Consider the following 20472-nt stretch of genomic DNA (forward strand, 5'->3'; position numbering starts at 1 on the left):
ACCGCTGCCTTGTTGCAGAGGACATGCGTCATCATCAAGAAACTTATGGACGAGAATGCCATGCTCCGCATCGAGCACAACAGGCTGGTGGAGGAATCCATGGATGCTGCCAAGCAGCGTATTAAGGACATGAAACTGATGAAAGAGATCATCGCCCGTTGCGAGAACTAGTCTCCGCGACCTGCAGCGCATAAAGAAAGTAGAGATCAGCGAGCCAGATCATTGTATGCGTCTTCCTTCTTCTTTTGCCCTTGTGTATTTCGGGCGTAGCGGCATGTGGCTTTTTTAATTATCTTCATAATTATGTAAGACAATTATTATCCACTCACGTCGTCCTTATATATATTCATCAGTCTTGCTATAAGTCGTAGTAGATGCTATATAGGTCCGCCGGATCTTACATCAAGATCCGTGCAAAATTTTCTTTTCAGATTTTCTTTTTTCTCTCTTAAATCTCAGTCGAGTGAGATATTCCCACGCCATTAAACAAAGGCTCGGGTGCCATTAATAGAGACCTTGGGAGAGAGGTGGACGACAGATGGAGGTAAAAGGGCTCTCCTCCCGATAAGCACGCGCAGGGGTCTGATCGCACGCCTCCCATACTCAAATAGCTACCCTGCATGGTGCCTCCTAGCTAATAAAAAAGGGGACGTGTGGCGGCACGTAAATGGTAAATGGAACGCCCACGGTTTAAATAATACTTGTGTTTCCGATTGTAACGTGACAACACTTGTTCCAAAATGACTTTGTTGATTATTAATGTGTGCGCCTTCGCAAATCGGACAGCAAAATTACCACAGCATGTTGGTGCCGTGTCATGACACCAAGCCAAGTTTCATGATTTTCATGCGTGTTTCGGATTTACAGGAATTAAAAAACCAAGTTTCTCAATGTTTCCAGCCGAGCCATGATGCCCAGATGTTTGAATTTCATTCCCATTTCTGGCATGGGACCTAGAAATTTACCCGAGGACACACATGTGATTTTTCAACCAGCTTTGGTGCACTGGAGCATGTGCTTGTATTTAGAATTTGAATTATGCACACAAAGGTGACACGTTCCCTCTCAGAACCACGAGCCTTCTTGAGAGAAGCTCCGGTTTGCAAGAAACTTATACCAAAACTTGTTCCTATTCTGCAATTTTTTTACCACAGTATGGTAGTACCATGACATGACACCATGCCAAGTTTCATGATTTTCAGGCGTGTTTTGGATTTACAAGAATTAAACCAAGCTTCTCAGTGTTCTCGGCCGAACCACGACGCCCAGATGTTTGAATTTCATTCCCATTTCTTGCATGGGACCTAGAAATTCACCCAAGGACACACATGTGATTTTTCAATCAACTTTCGTGCACGGGAGCATGTGCTTGTAGTTCAAATTTGAATTATGCACATTAAATGACCAGAAACTCAATTAATATATAAAAAAGGCCAAACGAACCCGGAATAATTCCAAAATTTAACAGGGCACTCATATAGTTCTATGTTGCCTCTGTAAAGAAAATCTGGGGGGAGGCAGCGTATATTGTTTTGCACGCAAAGGTATAAAGAAATAAATAAATTAGCATACGTATTTAATTCTTGTGTTCTTATTATTTATGCCACTAGTTGTGTATCACTAATCAGTTTTGCCATTAGAAGTTACAACTACTCAAAAAATGCCATCGATCCGTGAGATGCCTGCTCAAAAATGCAATTAGATATCTAAAAAATGCCATCGTTAAGTTAGATGTTTGCTCAGAAATTCCATTAGACATTGTTATTTTCATGTCAAACCCGTTGACCATGTTACGTGACAAAAATAAGCTGATTCTCACAATGATAAGTTAATGGTGTCCAGCACAACACACCCCTCAAATAGAACTAAGCAACCTGGAATTCTTTGACAAAACTAAGCACCCTGAAATTCTTTGACAACTAAACTGCTGGCTATATGATGTTGGCCATATATATTGTGCGTATATAGTGTGAAGAAACGAGTGGTAGTACTATACCAACTAAAAGATGAAATGTACGAAATATAACGAGAAGAAACATAACATAGTTCTGCTGGGGGCTCAGCACAACACACCCCTCAAATAAAGCTAAGCACACCAGAAATTAAACTAAGCACTAATCCGGTAGACACTGCATTAGAACCACCATGAGCAACGACACTGCCACCTTACTCGGAGTCCTCGTCCATGTCCTCGACTTCGTCCTTGACCCTCTTCCTCTTGGGTGATACTTCTTTGCTTGAACCGCACACTTGGCTCTTGCTCTTCATCCAACCCTTGTAGATATTGAAACAAAGGCAGCCATCCATTGCAGCGTAGTGGATGTGGTCTATATCTAGTACAGTCCACTGCCATGCATGATGAAACATGTGCGGAGGTTTATTTAGTTCACCGTACGAAGGATGAACCAGGGCTCATGCCAGGGTCATCATTGAAGGCTGATCAAGGGAGGGCACCAACCCTTCCTTCTGGAGGTCGAAGGGGTCGCCTACAATGAGGCCTATCCGACCCAGGATTTCTTTGTCGTTCCTAAAGTCTACAGTAACAAATTTGACTCTGCCGCCCTTGAGGAACTTCTTAAATTCCCCGCACTCAACGTCGGCATGGCATATGTGGTAGACCAAGCATAAGTCATGCATGCAAACCTGGATCACGGCGAGCTTCTTCTTCTCTGCCTCCTTTAGATTCTTCTCGCTTCCCAGGACTGTGGTGTACTCAACATCTAGCCCAACGACTCACTCATCATTTGAGTTTTCAAACATGCGTTTGAAGCAAGCAAGGCATTCTTTCATCGTTGCGGAATAATGGGTGTAGATGACGTTGAATTCATTGCCGGTGATGGTTCTAACCTTGTACTCACCACCGATCATGGAGATTTGGGACGCCATGGATTTGGGAGGAGGGTTAGGATTAGTGGAACTGCCGTAATGTGAAAGGACGGGACAACTAGGAGTGGTTTATCGATTATAAAAATGTCGAGTGGGGGGGGGGCGTGCGAATGGCAGGGTAGTGGCTTTCCTCGTGGATAAATTGATTCATGCACAGTACTATGGGGGCCCAATTAGATGTCATGTCTACTCGACGCCCAATTAAATGGCTTTCGATATCATGTCAAGCGTCGGGAAAATTACAGGTGATACGAAGCTTTCCATTCTCCCATGATACGGGCTTCCGAGAGCCCTTGGATCTGAGATCGAACGGTTGCATGGCGTGATTCTAGACCTATGGGTGAATATCCTATCCTGGAGGGTTATTCTGCAAATTTTCAGCAATTTAGCATGCGACCGTTCGATCTCAGATCCAAGGGCTGCCAACAGCCCGTATCATGGTTGCGCCTACCACAACCGTTGCCTTGCTCGCGCGGTCGCGCCCTTGGAGATTTAACACGGTGCGTTAGGCTATCTGATGTTGGCATGTCATACATAGTCATCACTTAGTCACAAGGTTAGCTATAAGAGTATTTTTTGTTTACTTCTCTCTATCTCTTTCTTCATAGTATTTATTGCATTTGCCAAGGAGTGACCTCTTCCAATGAAATGGTGCTTAGATGAGGTGCTATGGGCATTAAATGGCTTAGCAACTCAAGTCCCCAATGCATATGTGCTTAGTTTTTTGTTGCTAAGTTTGCTTCATCTAGGTACACGCGCTTATCACCGTTTCTTCCTGGGGTCACCAAACTAGTCTCTCTCTTCTTAATTAACTTGCCACATCAGACTCTATGCCTATGTGGAAGGCTTAGCACTTGTAGGATCAAGTACAATAGTGGGCTATAAGCCCGCTTTACATGGCATTTTTGCATATGTGGGGGAAAGTGTTGGGGAACATAGTAATTTCAAAAAATTTCCTACGCACACGCAGGATCATGGTGATGCATAGCAACGAGAGGGGAGAGTGTCGTCCACGTACCCTCATAGACCGTTAAGCGGAAGCGTTATGACAACGCGGTTGATGTAGTCGTACGTCTTCACGATCGACCGATCCTCAGTACCGAACGTACGGCACCTCCGCGTTCAGCACACGTTCGGCTCGGTGATGTCCCGCGAACTCATGATCCAGTAGAGCTCGGGGATGATTTTCGTCAGCACGATGGTGTGGTGACGATGTTGATGAAGCTACCGTAGCAGGGCTTCGCCTAAACACCACTATAGTACAACTGAGGTGGATTATGGTGGAGGGGGGCACCACACACGGCTGGGAGAGATCTTTGTGATCAACTTATGTGTCTAGAGGTGCCCCTGCCCCCGTATATAAAGGAACAAGGGGGGAGAAGCGGCCGGCCAGGAGGAGGCGCGCCAGGAGGAGTCCTACTCGCACCGGGAGTAGGACTCCCTCCTTTCCTAGTTAGAATAGGAGAAGGGGGAAGGAGGAGGGAGAGAGGAAGGAAAGGGGGGGGGGGCGCCGCCCCCCTCCTTGTCCAATTCGGACTAGAGGGAGAGGGGCGCGCGGCCTGCCCTGACAGCCCCTCCTCTCTTCCACTAAGGCCCATCTTGGCCCATTAAACCCTCGGGGGGGGGGGGGTCCGGTAACCCCCGATACTCCGGTAAAATCCCGATTTCACCCGGAACACTTCCAATATCCAGATATAGGTTTCCAATATATAAATCTTTATGTCTCGACCATTTCGAGACTCCTCGTCATGTCCGTGATCACATCTGGGACTCCGAACTACCATCGGTACATCAAAACATATAAACTCATAAAACTGATCATCACAGAACTTTAAGCGTGCGGACCCTACGGGTTCGAGAACTATGTAGACATGACCGAGACACGTCTTCGGTCAATAACCAATAGCGGAACCTGGATGCTCATATTGGTTCCTACATATTTTACGAAGATCTTTATCGGTCAAACCGCACAACACTATACGTTGTTCTCTTTGTCATCGGTATGTTACTTGCCCGAGATTTGATCGTCGGTATCCAAATACCTAGTTCAATCTCGTTACCGGCGAGTCTCTTTACTCGTTCCGTAATACATCATCCCGTAACTAACTCATTAGTTATCAAGCTTGCAAGGCTTATAGTGATGTGTATTACCGAGAGGGCCCAAAGATACCTCTCCGACGATCGGAGTGACAAATCCTAATCTTGATCTATGCCAACTCAACAAGTACCATCGGAGACACCTGTAGAGAACCTTTATAATCACCCAGTTACATTGTGACATTTGGTAGCACACAAAGTGTTCCTCTGGTATTCGGGAGTTGCATAATCTCATAGTCATAAGAACATGTATAAGTCATGAAGAAAGCAATAGCAGTAAACATACGATCAAGTGCTAAGCTAACGGAATGGGTCAAGTCAATCACATCATTCTCCTAATGATGTGATCTCATTGATCAAATAACAACTCATGTCTATGGTTAGGAAACTTAACCATCTTTGATCAATGAGCTAGTGAAGTAGAGGCATACTAGTGACACTATGTTTGTCTATGTATTCACACATGTATTATGTTTGTGGTTAATACAATTCTAGCATGAATAATAAACATTTATCATGAAATAAGGAAATGAATAATAACTTTATTATTGCCTCTAGGGCATATTTCCTTCAGTCTCCCACTTGCACTAGAGTCAATAATCTAGTTCACATCTTTATGTGATTAGTTCACATCTCCATGTGAATAGTACCCAAAGGGTTTACTAGAGTCTATAATCTAGTTCACATCGCTATGTGATTAACACCCAAAGAGTGATCATGTTTTTCTTGTGAGATAAGTTTAGTCTACGGGTCTGCAACATTCAGATCCGTATGTATTTCGCAAATTTCTATGTCTACAATGCTCTGCACATAGCTAATCTAGCTAATTGCTCCCACTTTCAATATGTATCCAGATTGAGACTTAGAGTCATCTAGATTGATGTAAAAAGCTTGCATCGACGTAACTCTTTACGACAAACTCTTTTATCACCTCCATAACCGAGAAATATTTCCTTAGTCCTCTAAGGATAATTTTGACCGCTGTCCAGTGATCTACTCCTAGATCACTATTGTACTCCCTTGCCAGAAAGATGCTAAGGTATACAATAGGACCGGTAAACATCATAGCATACTTTATAGAACCTATGACTGAGGCATATGGAATGACTTATCATTCTCTTTCTATTTTCTACTGTGGTCGGGTTTTTGAGTCTTTACTCAACTTCACACCTTGCAACACAGGCAAGAACTCCTTCTTTGGCTGTTCCATTTTGAACTACTTCAAAATCTTGTCAAGGTATGTACTCATTGAAATAACTTATCAAGCGTCTTGATCTATCTCTATAGATCTTGATGCTCAATGTGTAAGCAGCTTCATCAAGGTCTTTCTTTGAAAAACTCCTTTCAAATACTCCTTTATGCTTTCTAGAAAATTCTGCATTCTTTCCGATCAACAATATGTCATTCACATATACTCACTTTCTTGTAAATACAGGATTCACTACAAGTCTGTATAAAACCATATGCTTTGATCACTTTATCAAAACATATATTCCAACTCCGAGATGCTTGCACCAGTCCATAGATGGATCACTGGAGCTTGCTCACTTTGTTAGCACCTTTAGGATTGACAAAACCTTCTGGTTGCATCATATACAACTCTTCTTTAAGAAATCCATTAAGGAATGTAGTTTTGACATCCATTTGCCAGATTTCATAAAATGTGGCAATTTGCTAACATGATTCGGATAGACTTAAGCATCGCTACGAGTGAGAAAATCTCATCGTAGTCAACACCTTGAACTTTGTCAAAACCTTTTTCGACAAGTCTAGCTTTGTAGATCGTAACACTACTATCAGTGTCTGTCTTCCTCTTAAAGATCCATTTATTTTCTATGGCTTGCTGATCATCGGGCAAGTCAACCAAAGTCCACACTTTGTTCTCATACATGGATCAAATCTCAGATTTCATGGCTTCAAGCCATTTTGCGGAATCTGGGCTCATCATCGCTTCCTCATAGTTCGTAGGTTCATCATGGTCAAGTAACATGACCTCTAGAACTGGATTACCGTACCACTCTGGTGCGAATCTTGCTCTGGTTGACCTACGAGGTTCGGTAGTAACTTGATCTGAAGTTACATCATCATCATCATTAGCTTCCTCACTAATTGGTGTAGGAGTCACACAAACAGATTTCTGTGATGATCTACTTTCCAATAAGGGAGCAGGTACAGTTACCTCATCAAGTTCTACTTTCCTCCCACTCACTTCTTTCGAGAGAAACTCCTTCTCTAGAAAGGATCCATTCTCAACAACAAATATCTTGCCTTTGGATCTGTGATAGAAGGTGTAACAAACAGTTACTTTTGGGTATCCTATGAAGACGCACTTCTCTAACTTGGGTTTGAGCTTATCAAGATGAAACTTTTTCACATAAGCATCGCAACCCCAAACTTTAAGAAACGATAGCTTAGGTTTCTTGCTAAACCACAGTGCATACGGTGTCATCTCAACGGATTTAGATGATTCCCTTTTTAATGTGAATGCAGTTGTCTCTAATGCATAACCCCAAAACTATAGTGGTTAATCGGTAAGAAACATCATAGATTACACTATACCCAATAATAGTACGGTTATGACATTCGGACACACCATTATGCTGTGGTGTTCCAGGTGGCACGATTTTGTGAAACTATTCCACATTGTTTTAATTGAAGACCAAACTCGTAACTCAAATATTTGTCTCTACGATCAGATCGTAGAAACTTTATTTTCTTGTCACGATGATTTTCCACTTCACTCTGAAGTTCTTTGAACTTTTCAAATGTTTCAGACTTATGTTTCATCAAGTAGATATACCCATATCTGCTCAAATCATCTATGAAGGTCAGAAAATAACGATACCCGCCGTGAGCCTCAACACTCATCGGACTGCATACATTAGTATGTATTATTTCCAATAAGTCAGTTGCTCGCTCCATTGTTCCGGAGAACGGGGTTTTAGTCATCTTGCCCATAAGGCATGGTTCGCAAGCATCAAGTGATTCCAAAATCCCATCAACATGGAGTTTCTTCATGTGCTTTATACCAATATGATCTAAACGGCAGTGCCACAAATAAGTTGCACTATCATTATTAACTTTGCATCTTTTGGCTTCAATATTATGAATATGTGTATCACTACGATCGAGATCCAACAAACTATTTTTATTGGGTGTATGACCATCGAAGGTTTTATTCATGTAAACAGAACAACAATTATTCTCTGACTTTAAATGAATAACTGTATTGCAATAAACATGATCAAATCATATTCATGCTCAACGCAAATGCCAAATAACATTTATTTAGGTTTAACACTAATCCCGAAAGTATAGGGAGTGTGCGATGATGATCATATCAATCTTGGAACCACTTCCAACACACATCATCACTTCACCCTCAACTAGTCTCTGTCTATTCTGTAACTCCTGTTTCGAGTTACTACTCTTAGCAACTGAACTAGTATCAAATACCGAGGGGTTGCTATAAACACTAGTAAAGTACACATCAATAACATGTATATCCAATATACCTTTGTTCACTTTGCCATCCTTCTTATCCGCAAAATACTTGGGGCAGTTCTGCTTCCAGTGACTAGTCCCTTTGTAGTAAAAGCACTTAGTCTCAGGCTTAGGTCCAGACTTGGGCTTCTTCACTTGAGTAGCAACTTGCTTGCCGTTCTTCTTGAAGTTCTCCTTCTTCCCTTTGCCCTTTTCTTGAAACTAGTGGTCTTGTCAACCATCAACACTTGATGCTTTTCTTGATTTGTACCTTCATTGATTTCAGCATCACGAAGAGCATGGGAATCGTTTCCTTTATCCCTTGCATATTATAGTTCATCACGAAGTTCCAGTAACTTGGTGATAGTGACTAGAGAACTCTGTCAATCACTATCTTATCTAGAAGATTAACTCCCACTTGATTCAAGTGATTGTAGTACTCATACATTCTGAGCACATGCTCACTAGCTGAGCTATTCTCCTCCATCCTGTAGGCAAAGTGGTTGTCAAAGGTCTCATACCTTTCGACATGGGCATGAGTCTGAAATATTAATTTCAACTCCTGGAACATCTCATATGCTCCATGGCGTTCAAAACGTCTTTGAAGCCCCGATTCTAAGCCGTAAAGCATGGTGCAGTGAACTTTCAAGTAGTCATCATACCGAGCTTGTCAAACGTTCATAACGTCTTCTTTTGCTCCTGCAATAGGTCTGTCACCTAGCGGTGCATCAAGGACATAATTCTTCTGTGCAGCAATGAGGATAATCCTTAGATCACGGATCCAATCCACATCATTGCTACTATCATCTTTCAACATAGTTTTCTCTAGGAACATAACATAAATAAAACGGGGAAGCTAAACGCGAGCTATTGATCTACAACATAGATATGCTAATACTACCAGGACTAAGTTAATGATAAATTAAAGTTCAATTGATCATATTACTTAAGAACTCCCACTTAGATAGACATCTCTCTAATCATCTAAGTGATCACGTGATCCAAATCAACTAAACCATAACCGACCATCACGTGAAATGGAGTAGTTTTCAATGGTGAACATCATTATGTTGATCATATCTACTATATGATTCTCGCTCGACCTTTCGGTCTCAGTGTTCCGAGGCCATATCTTCATATGCTAGGCTCGTCAAGTTTAACCCGAGTATTATGCGTGTGCAAAACTGGCTTGCACCCGTTGTAGATGGACGTAGAGCTTATCACACCCGATCATCACGTGGTGTCTGGGCACGACGAACTTTGGCAACGGTGCATACTCAGGGAGAACACTTTTATCTTGAAATTTAGTGAGAGATCATCTTATAATGCTACCATCAATCAAAGTAAAATAAGATGCATAAAAGATAAACATCACATGCAATCAATAAAAGTGATATGATATGGCCATCATCATCTTGTGCTTGTAATCTCCATCTCCGAAGCACCGTCATGATCACCATCGTCACCGGCGTGGCACCTTGATCTCCATCATAGCATCGTTGTCGTCTCGCCAACTATTGCTTCTACGACTATCGCTACCGCTTAGTGATAAAGTAAAGCAATTACAGGGAGATTGCATTGCATACAATAAAGCGACAACCATATGGCTCCTGCTAGTTGCCGATAACTCCATTACAAAACATGATCATCTCATACAATAAAATATAGCATCATGTCTTGACCATATCACATCACAACATGCCCTGCAAAAACAAGTTAGACGTCCTCTACTTTGTTGTTGCAAGTTTTACGTGGGTGCTACGGGCTAAGCAAGAACCATTCTTGCCTACGCATCAAAACCACAACGATAGTTCGTCAAGTTAGTGCTGTTTTAACCTTCTCAAGGACCGGCGTAGCCACACTCGGTTCAACTAAAGTGGGAGAAACTGGCACCCGCCAGCCACCTGTGTGCAAAGCACGTCGGTAGAACCAGTCTCGCGTAAGCGTACGCGTAATGTCGGTCTAGGCCGCTTCATCTAACAATACCGCCGAACCAAAGTATGACATGCTGGTAAGCAGTGTGACTTGTATCGCCCACAACTCACTTGTGTTCTACTCGTGCATATAACATCAACGCATAAAACCTGGCTCGGATGCCACTGTTGGGGAACGTAGTAATTTCAAAAAAATTCCTACGCACACGCAGGACCATGGTGATGCATAGCAACAAGAGGGGAGAGTGTCGTCCATGTACCCTCGTAGACCGTTAAGCGGAAGCGTTATGACAACGCGGTTGATGTAGTCGTACATCTTCCCGATCAACCGATCCTCAGTACCGAATGTACGACACCTCCGCGTTCAGCACACGTTCAGCTCGGTGATGTCCCGGGAACTCACAATCCAGTAGAGCTTGGGGAAGAGTTTTGTCAGCACGACGGCGTGGTGACGATGTTGATGAAGCTACCGCAGCAGGGTTTTGCCTAAACACCGCTACAGTATGATCGAGGTGGATTATGGTGGACGGGGCACCGCACACGGCTGGGAGAGATCTTTGTGATCAACTTGTGTGTCTAGAGGTGCCCCCTGCCCCCATATATAAATGAGCAAGGGGGGAGAGGCGGCCGGCCAGGAGGAGGTGCGCCAGTAGGAGTCCTACTCCCACCCTCCTTTCCTAGTTAGAATAGGAGAAGGGGGAAGGACGAGGGAGAGAGGAAGGAAAGGGGGGCGCCGCCCCCCTCCTTGTCCAATTCGGACTAGAGGGAGAGGGGGCGTGCGGCCTGCCCTGGCAGCCCCTCCTCTCTTCCACTAAGGCCCATCTTGGCCCATTAAACCCCCCCCCCCGGGGGGGGGGGGGGTTCCGATAACCCCCGGTACTCTGGTAAAATCCTGATTTCACCCGGAACACTTCCGATATCCAAATATAGGCTTCCAATATATAAATCTTTATGTCTCGACCATTTTGAAACTCCTCTTCATGTCCGTGATCATATCCGGGACTCCGAAATACCTTTGGTACATCAAAACATATAAACTCATAAAACCGATCGTCACAGAACTTTAAGCGTGCGGACCCTACGGGTTCGAGAACTATGTAGACATGACCGAGACACGTCTCCGGTCAATAACCAATAGCGGAACCTGGATGCTCATATTGGTTCCTACATATTATACGATGATCTTTATCGGTCAAACCGCACAACACTATACGTTGTTCTCTTTGTCATCGGTATGTTACTTGCCCGAGATTTGATCGTCGGTATCCCAATACCTAGTTCAATCTTGTTACCGGCGAGTCTCTTTACTCATTCCGTAATACATCATCTCGTAACTAACTCATTAGTTATCATGCTTGCAAGGCTTATAGTGATGTGTATTACCGAGAGGGCCCAAAGATACCTCTCCGACGATCGGAGTGACAAATCCTAATCTTGATCTATGCCAACTCAACAAGTACCATCGGAGACACCTGTAGAGCACCTTTATAATTACCCAGTTACGTTGTGACGTTTGGTAGCACACAAAGTGTTCCTCCGGTATTCGGGAGTTGCATAATCTCATAGTCATAAGAACATGTATAAGTCATGAAGAAAGCAGTAGCAGTAAACATACGATCAAGTGCTAAGCTAATGGAATGGGTCAAGTCAATCACATCATTCTCCTAATGATGTGATCTCATTGATCAAATAACAACTCATGTCTATGGTTAGGAAGCTTAACCATCTTTGATCAATGAGCTAGTCAAGTAGAGGCATACTAGTGACACTATGTTTGTCTATGTATTCACACATGTATTATGTTTCCAGTTAATACAATCCTCTACATGGTGGAGCATCGGGATCGGGAGAGGCGCATGTATGGAGGTGGTCAGGAATCGGGAGACTCACGCCGGTTGTAGCACCGTAGTTAAAATGATAATGGCAAGTCAAATCACCGGGCCCCACCTATCCAGCAGTAACTCACTGTCAAATCACACAGCCCTACGTTTGTAGCAGCCTACTCCCTCATCTTCTCCCGTCTCTGTCGAACCGACTAGGCGGAACTGCCCTGCCTACCGCGCGGGAGAAGCCCCGCCCTCGACTTTTAAATAGTACAGTATACTAATTTTGTATCCTTGGATTGCACTATGGAGCAAAGCCTCAAGAAAACAATGGTACACATGTACGGAGTATACAGCACGCCCGTCGCGTTCGCGTCGGACCCCAGACGGTCGGTCGGTCTGGCACGTCGCTCTCCGAATGGAACACGCGTCATATTGCATTTGCACACACATGTGGGACCACAATTGAGAACCGACCATAGGCACACTCCCCGGCCCCGCAAGTCGGGTGAGTTAATAGAAGAGAGAGACGAGCGATAGTACTACTAGAGAAGTGTTGTAGGAGTACATACGTTGGTACCTGGACGATCCCTGCAAGACACGGAAGATCAATTCGTCCATGCATGTGACCAGACTCCAGCAAACACGCCTGGATTGGCTATTGTCTACATATCATGCAGGCTGTGTTGTACAGGGCTGTAGTTCTGGTGAGAAATCTAAAAAAAAGTTTCTTGTCATCTCGCAAAATTCGGTGTCATGTGCTTCGGATCACTGCGAGTGTTAAACAGCGACAACTGAGTTGGGCTAGTCATTGGGGGCACATGCACGAAGACTACTTGGCTGCCATCTAGGTTAAGTCGACTATGTTAATTAGGACATCTATCGACAGACCCCTTTTCTACGAGTTTATCTTTAATTTGAGCTTTGATCCTCATCTAGTTTGTCCGTCGGGATTCATCTTGTCTCCTTTGGGCAGTGAGGTTATGATTTCTTGTCATGTGGCATTTTTTCGTGTTATATGTTATAATCCGGTGCTTCAAATCAAAATGACGACAACTGCACCTCCGGGGCACGTGCATGAAGACTTCTCGACAGTCATTGCCGAGGTTAAGCCGGCTCCGGTCGGTAGACAAATGAAAACTAGTACTCCACTATATAGGCAGGAGCCTCCGCGGTTGCTTGCTAGTGTTGCTCTCTTCACACTGTCTCGTCCTCTCCAGATCTAAACACGACAGCGGTGGCCACACACACTCTCTCTCTACTCACCGCTGGTCACAGATCCAGCCAGATCCTCTCCGCCGGGGAAGGTGAGAAGGTGCAACGTTCACGCAGTCGTCCTCGGCGACGGCTCTTACCCACTGCTGGCGCATCCCGATCAGCATGCCTTGCCATTCTCTCCCAAGCATCGCTGGCGAGGGAGGGCCTCCCACCCCTTCTTCCTCGCTGCCGTAGTGTGGGCAGATCCGGCCTCCCGTCGTCCACCTAGCGACATCCCGGCGACCCTCAGGTATAACTTCCTTCGAAACCGGCCTTGCTCTACTTCCCGAGCTCCTAACATTGCTGCATTTGTATATTTTACTATTTCTCAGGCCCCCTCGTAGATAGGATCGATCGGCTGTTCGAAAACCACCTAATTTTTTACTGTTAAGAGGTAAAACTAGTTCATGCACTCAAATCTAGTACTACTTGGTTCAAACAAGGAAGAAAGGGGGTGGGGGTGGGGGAAGATTTGTTACCTGAATCTAGGACTTGGTCGAAAGAGGAAATAATGGGGGCGAAAAGTAGGAGAGACTGGCTATCCAACTAGTCTCTAGGTCTAATAGGGAAATAAAGGGAACGTAGTATAAACTCAATATAAACCCGATCTATTGGTTGAAAAAGGAAAGAAAGTGGGGACTAGGGGACAAGTCAACAGAGTAAGTCCATTACTAGATTTGCTAGCCTCACACAGTATAAGGTGGCTATATACCGAACAAAAATGGGACCAACCCAGATATCCTCTTCTAATGTTTGTTGCCCCGAGCCGCTCTTATGTAATGCCACTGGTAAAATGTAGCAGTCGCACTGTTAAAAGTAAGGACATGTTAAACCAATGTTGTTTTCAATGTAATGCCTCCAGTAATATGAATCAATGTCACTTTTTTTCATGTCCTGCTAAATTTCCCATTAAGATAAGTTGCTTCTTTTCATTAGAGATGCAACTGTCCTGGTCCGCCTCCTCTCCCGTGCCCAAATATCGACTCTATAGCAGCTGTTAATGTAATGTTGCTGGTAAAATGAAGCAATGGCACCATTAAAGTAATGTCGTATTTAACGGTTGTCATAGTTCATCTTAATGCCCACACTAATATCTAGCAATGCTGCTAGAAATTGCTACTGTCCTTGTACGATTGCCATTCAGATAAGGAACATGTTTTTTTTTCATTTGATGCATGTTTCATCGCTTGTTAGTCACCCTCCTTTCCACCTTTTTTGTGCAAACAGAGATATACATTTCACGCTTGATCTTAGTTGAACTGCACAAATGATATCCAAATTATAGTTGAACATTCCAGGAGCTTGACGACCAAACTTGATGTTGCTCAATTTTATTGCAACTAATGAAGAAGAAGCTCTGTGGGTTTCGTTTTCTGATGGAAATGGAACTGGGGCTAGGGACCTTTTCTTAAAAGAAGAAGAAGAAGCTACTAGCTCATGGGACATTGCTTCATTTTAGGTGAACTGCACCAAAAGGTCCCATGAATTGAATCATCCATGTTGGTGACTGGTGTCATCCCTTCTATGATGGCGTTGACTGCAGATATGGTTCCCGTCACGAGGTATGTTCCTTTTTGGTATGACCGTTTGCCAAAGATCCAGCATGTTGATCCTTCTCTTGTGCTACTGTTTTGGCACTGCCATGATAAAGCAAAAATGTTATTATTTTGCACCTTAATCTAGTGGCACTATTAATTTGAGGCGATGTTTTGGCACCGCTAGTGCCACTGTTTATATATATATATATATATATCAAAAGAGGGGGTTCCCTCCGATTTCATTAGAGAAACCCAACCATAGAGAACCATTATCGGATAACATATCAGTGTAAACGGGCAGTTATGCAACTACTACTAGAACGGACTGAGTACTAGCAGGAGACAAGTTTGCCACATAAGCTAGGCAGGTAGGGGGACGCAGCACCAGCTCGACCAAGTTTGGATTACAACCCAAATGCTACCACAGAAACATCAGGGGGAAGATAGGGACTGAAAGAGCCAGCTTCAGCATCCTAGTCTAAGCACCCCCGGTGTCGGTGTCAAAACCGGCGGATCTCGGGTAGGGGGTCCCGAGCTGTGCGTCTAAGGCGGATGGTAACAGGAGGCAGGGGACACGATGTTTTACCCAGGTTTGGGCCCTCTTGATGGAGGTAAAACCCTACGTCCTGCTTGATTTATTCTTGATGATATGGGTATTACAAGAGTTGATCTACCACGAGATCGGAGAGGCTAAACCCTAGAAGCTAGCCTATGGTATGATTGTATGTTGTCCTACGGACTAAAACCCTCCGGTTTATATAGACACCGGAGGGGGCTAGGGTTACACAAGGTCGGTTACAATGGAGGAGATATACATATCCGTATTGCCTAGCTTGCCTTCCACGCCAAGTAGAGTCCCATCCGGACACGAGACGAAGTCTTCAATCTTGTATCTTCATAGTCCAACAGTCCGGCCAAAGGATATAATCCGGCTGTCCGGATACCCCCTAATCCTGGACTCCCTCAGTAGCCCCCGAACCAGGCTTCAATGACGATGAGTCCGGCGCGCAGTATTATCTTCGGCATTGCAAGGCGGGTTCTTCTCCAACTTCCAAGTGTTTGTAAGTAGTGTCCGGCCCCATAAATGTTGAATCTCTTGGCTTCTGTGCCCAATACGGGCTATCTCCCATGCGTTGAATGAATACGAGGTGCCAGGGCATTTTTACATTTGCCCCCCTAGCCAGATAAATAAATTGTATATTAAAGGGATAGGGATTCTTAGATCCGATCCACACCATCCTCCCCTCAGCGAGAATCCATCAGAGTGCATTTCAGAAAGATCCATTCCAGCATGGACGACCTCTGCAGCTCCTCTTCCCGCCCCCGTAGCCCTAAGCCCGGTGATTGGGAGAGGTGTTCAGTCCCACACAGTCGATTGGTCGCACTGCAGACCAAGGGATTTCTCCCTCCAGCGTATATGGTGCCCGTTCGAGCCGGGCTTGCCACCTACAATGGCGGGGAGCAAGCGGAGAGCTTTCCCTGTCCCTCCATGGGGGAACGGGTCTACCTTGTTCCTTATTTACTAAGGGGACTCGGATTTCCAATTCATCCGTTCCTCCACGGGCTCCTGGAGTTCTACGGCCTCCAATTACACAATTTCACCTCTGCCTCCATTCTACATATCTCCGACTATGTTGCTCTCCGCGAGTTGTTCCTGGGCTGCGAGGCTCACTTCGAGCTGTGGAAAAGGCTATTTTGCCTCGTCCCTCGCACACAGAGGGGATCACTTTATCAAGTGGGCGGAGCCGAAATATGGCGCATCGCCGATACCGGATACCTGTCTGGTACCCCGAAGAAGTCGTCTGAAGACTGGCCTTCAGAATGGTTTTATATGGGGGATGTTCCCCTTCCGGACCCTGTTCGGCGAGGTCTTCCTGAGTTCAACAATGCTCCTCTGAAGAGGCGCCGAAGTTGGCACCCATGGAGCCCCCAGGTGGAAGACAACAGAGAAGTCCTCTATCTGATGAACCGGATCAAAGCTCTGGCTCAATCAGGATTGACAATAATCGAAGTTATGTCGATTTGCATAATGCGGGGAGTGCAACCACTTCAATATCGTGGGCACCCCTTGTGGTGTTATAACGGGGCGGATGACGCCACCCGCTGCGGGCGTAAGGGTCCAGACAATGCTGCCACTTTAGCAAAAATTCTGTCTGAATTGTTCAAGGGTGAGGAAGAGGAGTTCACCCGCATCAAGCCACGGGATGTATTCTCCATGTACAATCCTCCAAGCTGGGTAAGTTATATCTCCTTGCTCCCATTTTTCCCGCATTCTTTGTCGTAAGTATTCACCTTGCCACTTTGTGGCAGGAACTGCAAAAAGCCATAAAGGAGGTCAGCAGCCCTTCTCCACAACCAGAGGACCCTAACCGGGCCCTCGACTCCGGACTTGAAGAAGATTCGGTTATATTCGTGGAGCTGATAGAATGGCAGTTCTATCAGTTAAGCTGCGACGATGCCATGGTGGCCATTACAGCTGACTATCCCAGACTGCTCCCTGCATCGCACGTAAGAAAAACCAAAAATCCCAACTCCAAAACTAGGATCCCCTTTTAGACACTTCACCCACCATATACACATGGCATTTTTACAGGGAAGGCATTCGGGACGCCCTGCCGAACCCGCAGCAATGCGCCAACAGGAGCCACCGAGGCCAGGTAGGCCAAAAAGGAAGGTGGTCAGGACGGAGACGCCGGCGCAAAGGTATAACAAACCCCGCTCCGTGGTTGTCGTCTTTCTCAAAATATTATGACGCCCGTGTTTCTTTATCAGAAAAAACGCTCGCCGGAATATGTCCGGCGATGTTACTAATCACGCTTCCACCAGCCGGGTGCCAGGACCGGACATAGAGGCAGAAGCCGATATGGGGCGGGCGCCGGATAATCCCCTATAGAGGATGCAGATAGATTATCTGCTACAAACTCAGAGGTGGAAAGTGCCATGAATCGTAGGCGCCGCTGGGCCGTACTCCGTGACGCTTGTTCCTCACCAGAGGCATTTGATGCCTTCAATTCTGGAGAGGCATACCTCCGAGCTGCTCAAGATGGTCTAGCCAGAGCCACGGATCAGTATGTAAAGGATGTACGGGTAAGTAAATCTGACGATTTATATGTATCAGTAGCCCCTGAGACTTGAAACAGTTAGCAGAACTGATTTAAGGATCATCTTTATTGTGCAGGTTCTTACAGAGAAGAATACTAGGCTGACACAGGAGCTAGAGGAATGCAAGACCCAACTGCGGGCTGCTGTGGCCGCATTGCAGGAACCGAAAAGTCACCTGCTGGTAACATTTACTTTAAAGAATGATGGTTACCATATAATGTGCGACATGGCTGCATATCTAACAACAGATGTTGCAGATGAATCCGGAGAAAATCCGGAGGACCAGCATGTTATGCAATAGCTAGAAGCTGGCAAACGCGTGCTGACTGAGGTTAGGAGGGGGAAAAACAATCTCCAAGACGCCAATATTAAGCTGAGCGTGGAACTAAAAGATGTTCGGGGCCAGCTTGCAGACTTCGAGAAGGAGAATAAGCGGCTTCGGCGCGGCATTTTCAGTAAGTGCTTGAACAAATCCTTTTAAAGGAGTTCGGCGAAGAAGTCGACTAACAGCGTTATATCTGTAGGTATGCTGACGGGTCGTCCCGCGGAGGAAATGCCCATGTCTGCGGGTGATCTTCTATCCGAGCTGTCACATCTGCACGAACAAGTTTGGCAGGTGATGTAGGGTGTTGCCCAGGCCTTGTGGCCGTCCGTCTCCCTGCCAGAGGGCATTGTAGAGCTTGCGGAGAAGCTCAAGGGAGCACGGCGGCGCTTCCAATTATGGAAGATATCAGCCTGCCGACAAGGTGCTAGAGAAGCCTGGGCCATGGTGAAGACGTGGTATACCGAGGCATACCCAAATCACATGGCCGAGGTCGGACCTGTGGGGCCCGACGGAAAAGAGATCCCCGTTAGCTTAGTTTATGGGCAAGTAGAATTAGCCGCAAAGTATTCACAATAGGATTGTAAGCTAGACCGCCTGTTGGATGGTATAGAAGAGGAATTTAGTCAGTCTGCATGACTATGTAATGAAAGTGACATGTATAATGCCTTCTAGCCGGATTGTAGATCATTTGTCTTGGCGGACCTTTTCGCTTCAACCTCAGGACCTGATAGTCCGGAGTGTATCCAAATACCCGCGCAGTTATATAAGAACCGGTGCATGCGTGGAGACCAGGCGTAGGGGTCATAAGTGCTTGAACAAACAAGTGCCCAACTAGTTATGTTATATTACATGGGTAGTAAGAAACATCTTCCAGGGAGAATAGTTCCGTTAAGGGTTCCTTTCCCTGGGTAAGAATGCCCTAAAGTGCATGTCCAGACTACGATAGGAAACACAGGAAAAACATCTGGGGGCAGATATGGAAAATAAATAAAAATCATCTTTTGTTCACCGACCAAATATTTCCTTAAGAACGCTAGCTTTCGGCTTCACCCAGTCTGAGGTACACATCCGGCTGACCCGGCAGTAACAATCGCAGAGGTGCTCCCCTTGTGCCCTAGCCGAATTAACGGGAACGTAGGGCATAAATACAAGAGCCAGGCAACCCAGCTTGGCCAAAACTTAAGTCATATTGATGCATATAATGGCAAAAAAGGTACATGTGGAAGCATACCACATGTGCGGGGCACGAGGCCCAAATAAATAATCAAGCTTCGGTGAAAGAAGCCCCTAGGTATGATGAGTGTGGCTAGCGCATCTGTAATGTGCAAACGAGGTGCAATTTGGCCTTTGAAGGCCTGGAGAAAGAATAAAAGAAAGAAAGAAAAACAAGACAGATAATGTATAAAAAATGGACAGAGGAAGGGGATGAACACAGGGTCCGACGCTAGGCGTAGAATCTTTGGAGCCTGGCCGCCTTCCATGGGTTCGTCTCGAGTCGATTAGTCGATGCGTCCCGCAGTCGGTACGCTCCACCGGTCAGAACTTGGTCAATAATGAAGGGACCTTCCCATTTGGGCTCGAGCTTGTTCTTTTTCTTATCCGGCAGACGTAGAACTAGTTCGCCAACGTTATAAGTTTTGGCCTGTACTTCTCTGCTTTGGTATCTGCGAGCCTATTGCTGATAAAATGCGGAACGGGCTTTTGCCACGTCGCACTCCTCATCCAAGGTGTCCAGACTGTCCTGCCGATCAAGCTCGGCTTCTCTTTCTTCGTACATGCGCACTCGAGGTGAGTCATGAATTATGTCATAGGCCAAGACTGCCTCTGCGCCGTACACCATAAAGAAGGGTGTATATCCGGTACTACGGTTCGGTGTGGTCCGCAGCACCCAGAGTACGGAGTCGAGCTCCTCTACCCAGTGCACTAGCCTGGGTTTAATGCCGCTCATTATAAGACCATTCGCACGCTCCACTTGACCGTTGGTTTGTGGGTGATAGACCGAAGCATAATCGAGCCTGATGCCCATT

Source organism: Triticum urartu, chromosome 7A (genome assembly GCF_056163025.1).
Source record: "Triticum urartu cultivar PI428250 chromosome 7A, HENAU_Tu73, whole genome shotgun sequence".
Lineage (NCBI taxonomy): Eukaryota > Viridiplantae > Streptophyta > Magnoliopsida > Poales > Poaceae > Triticum > Triticum urartu.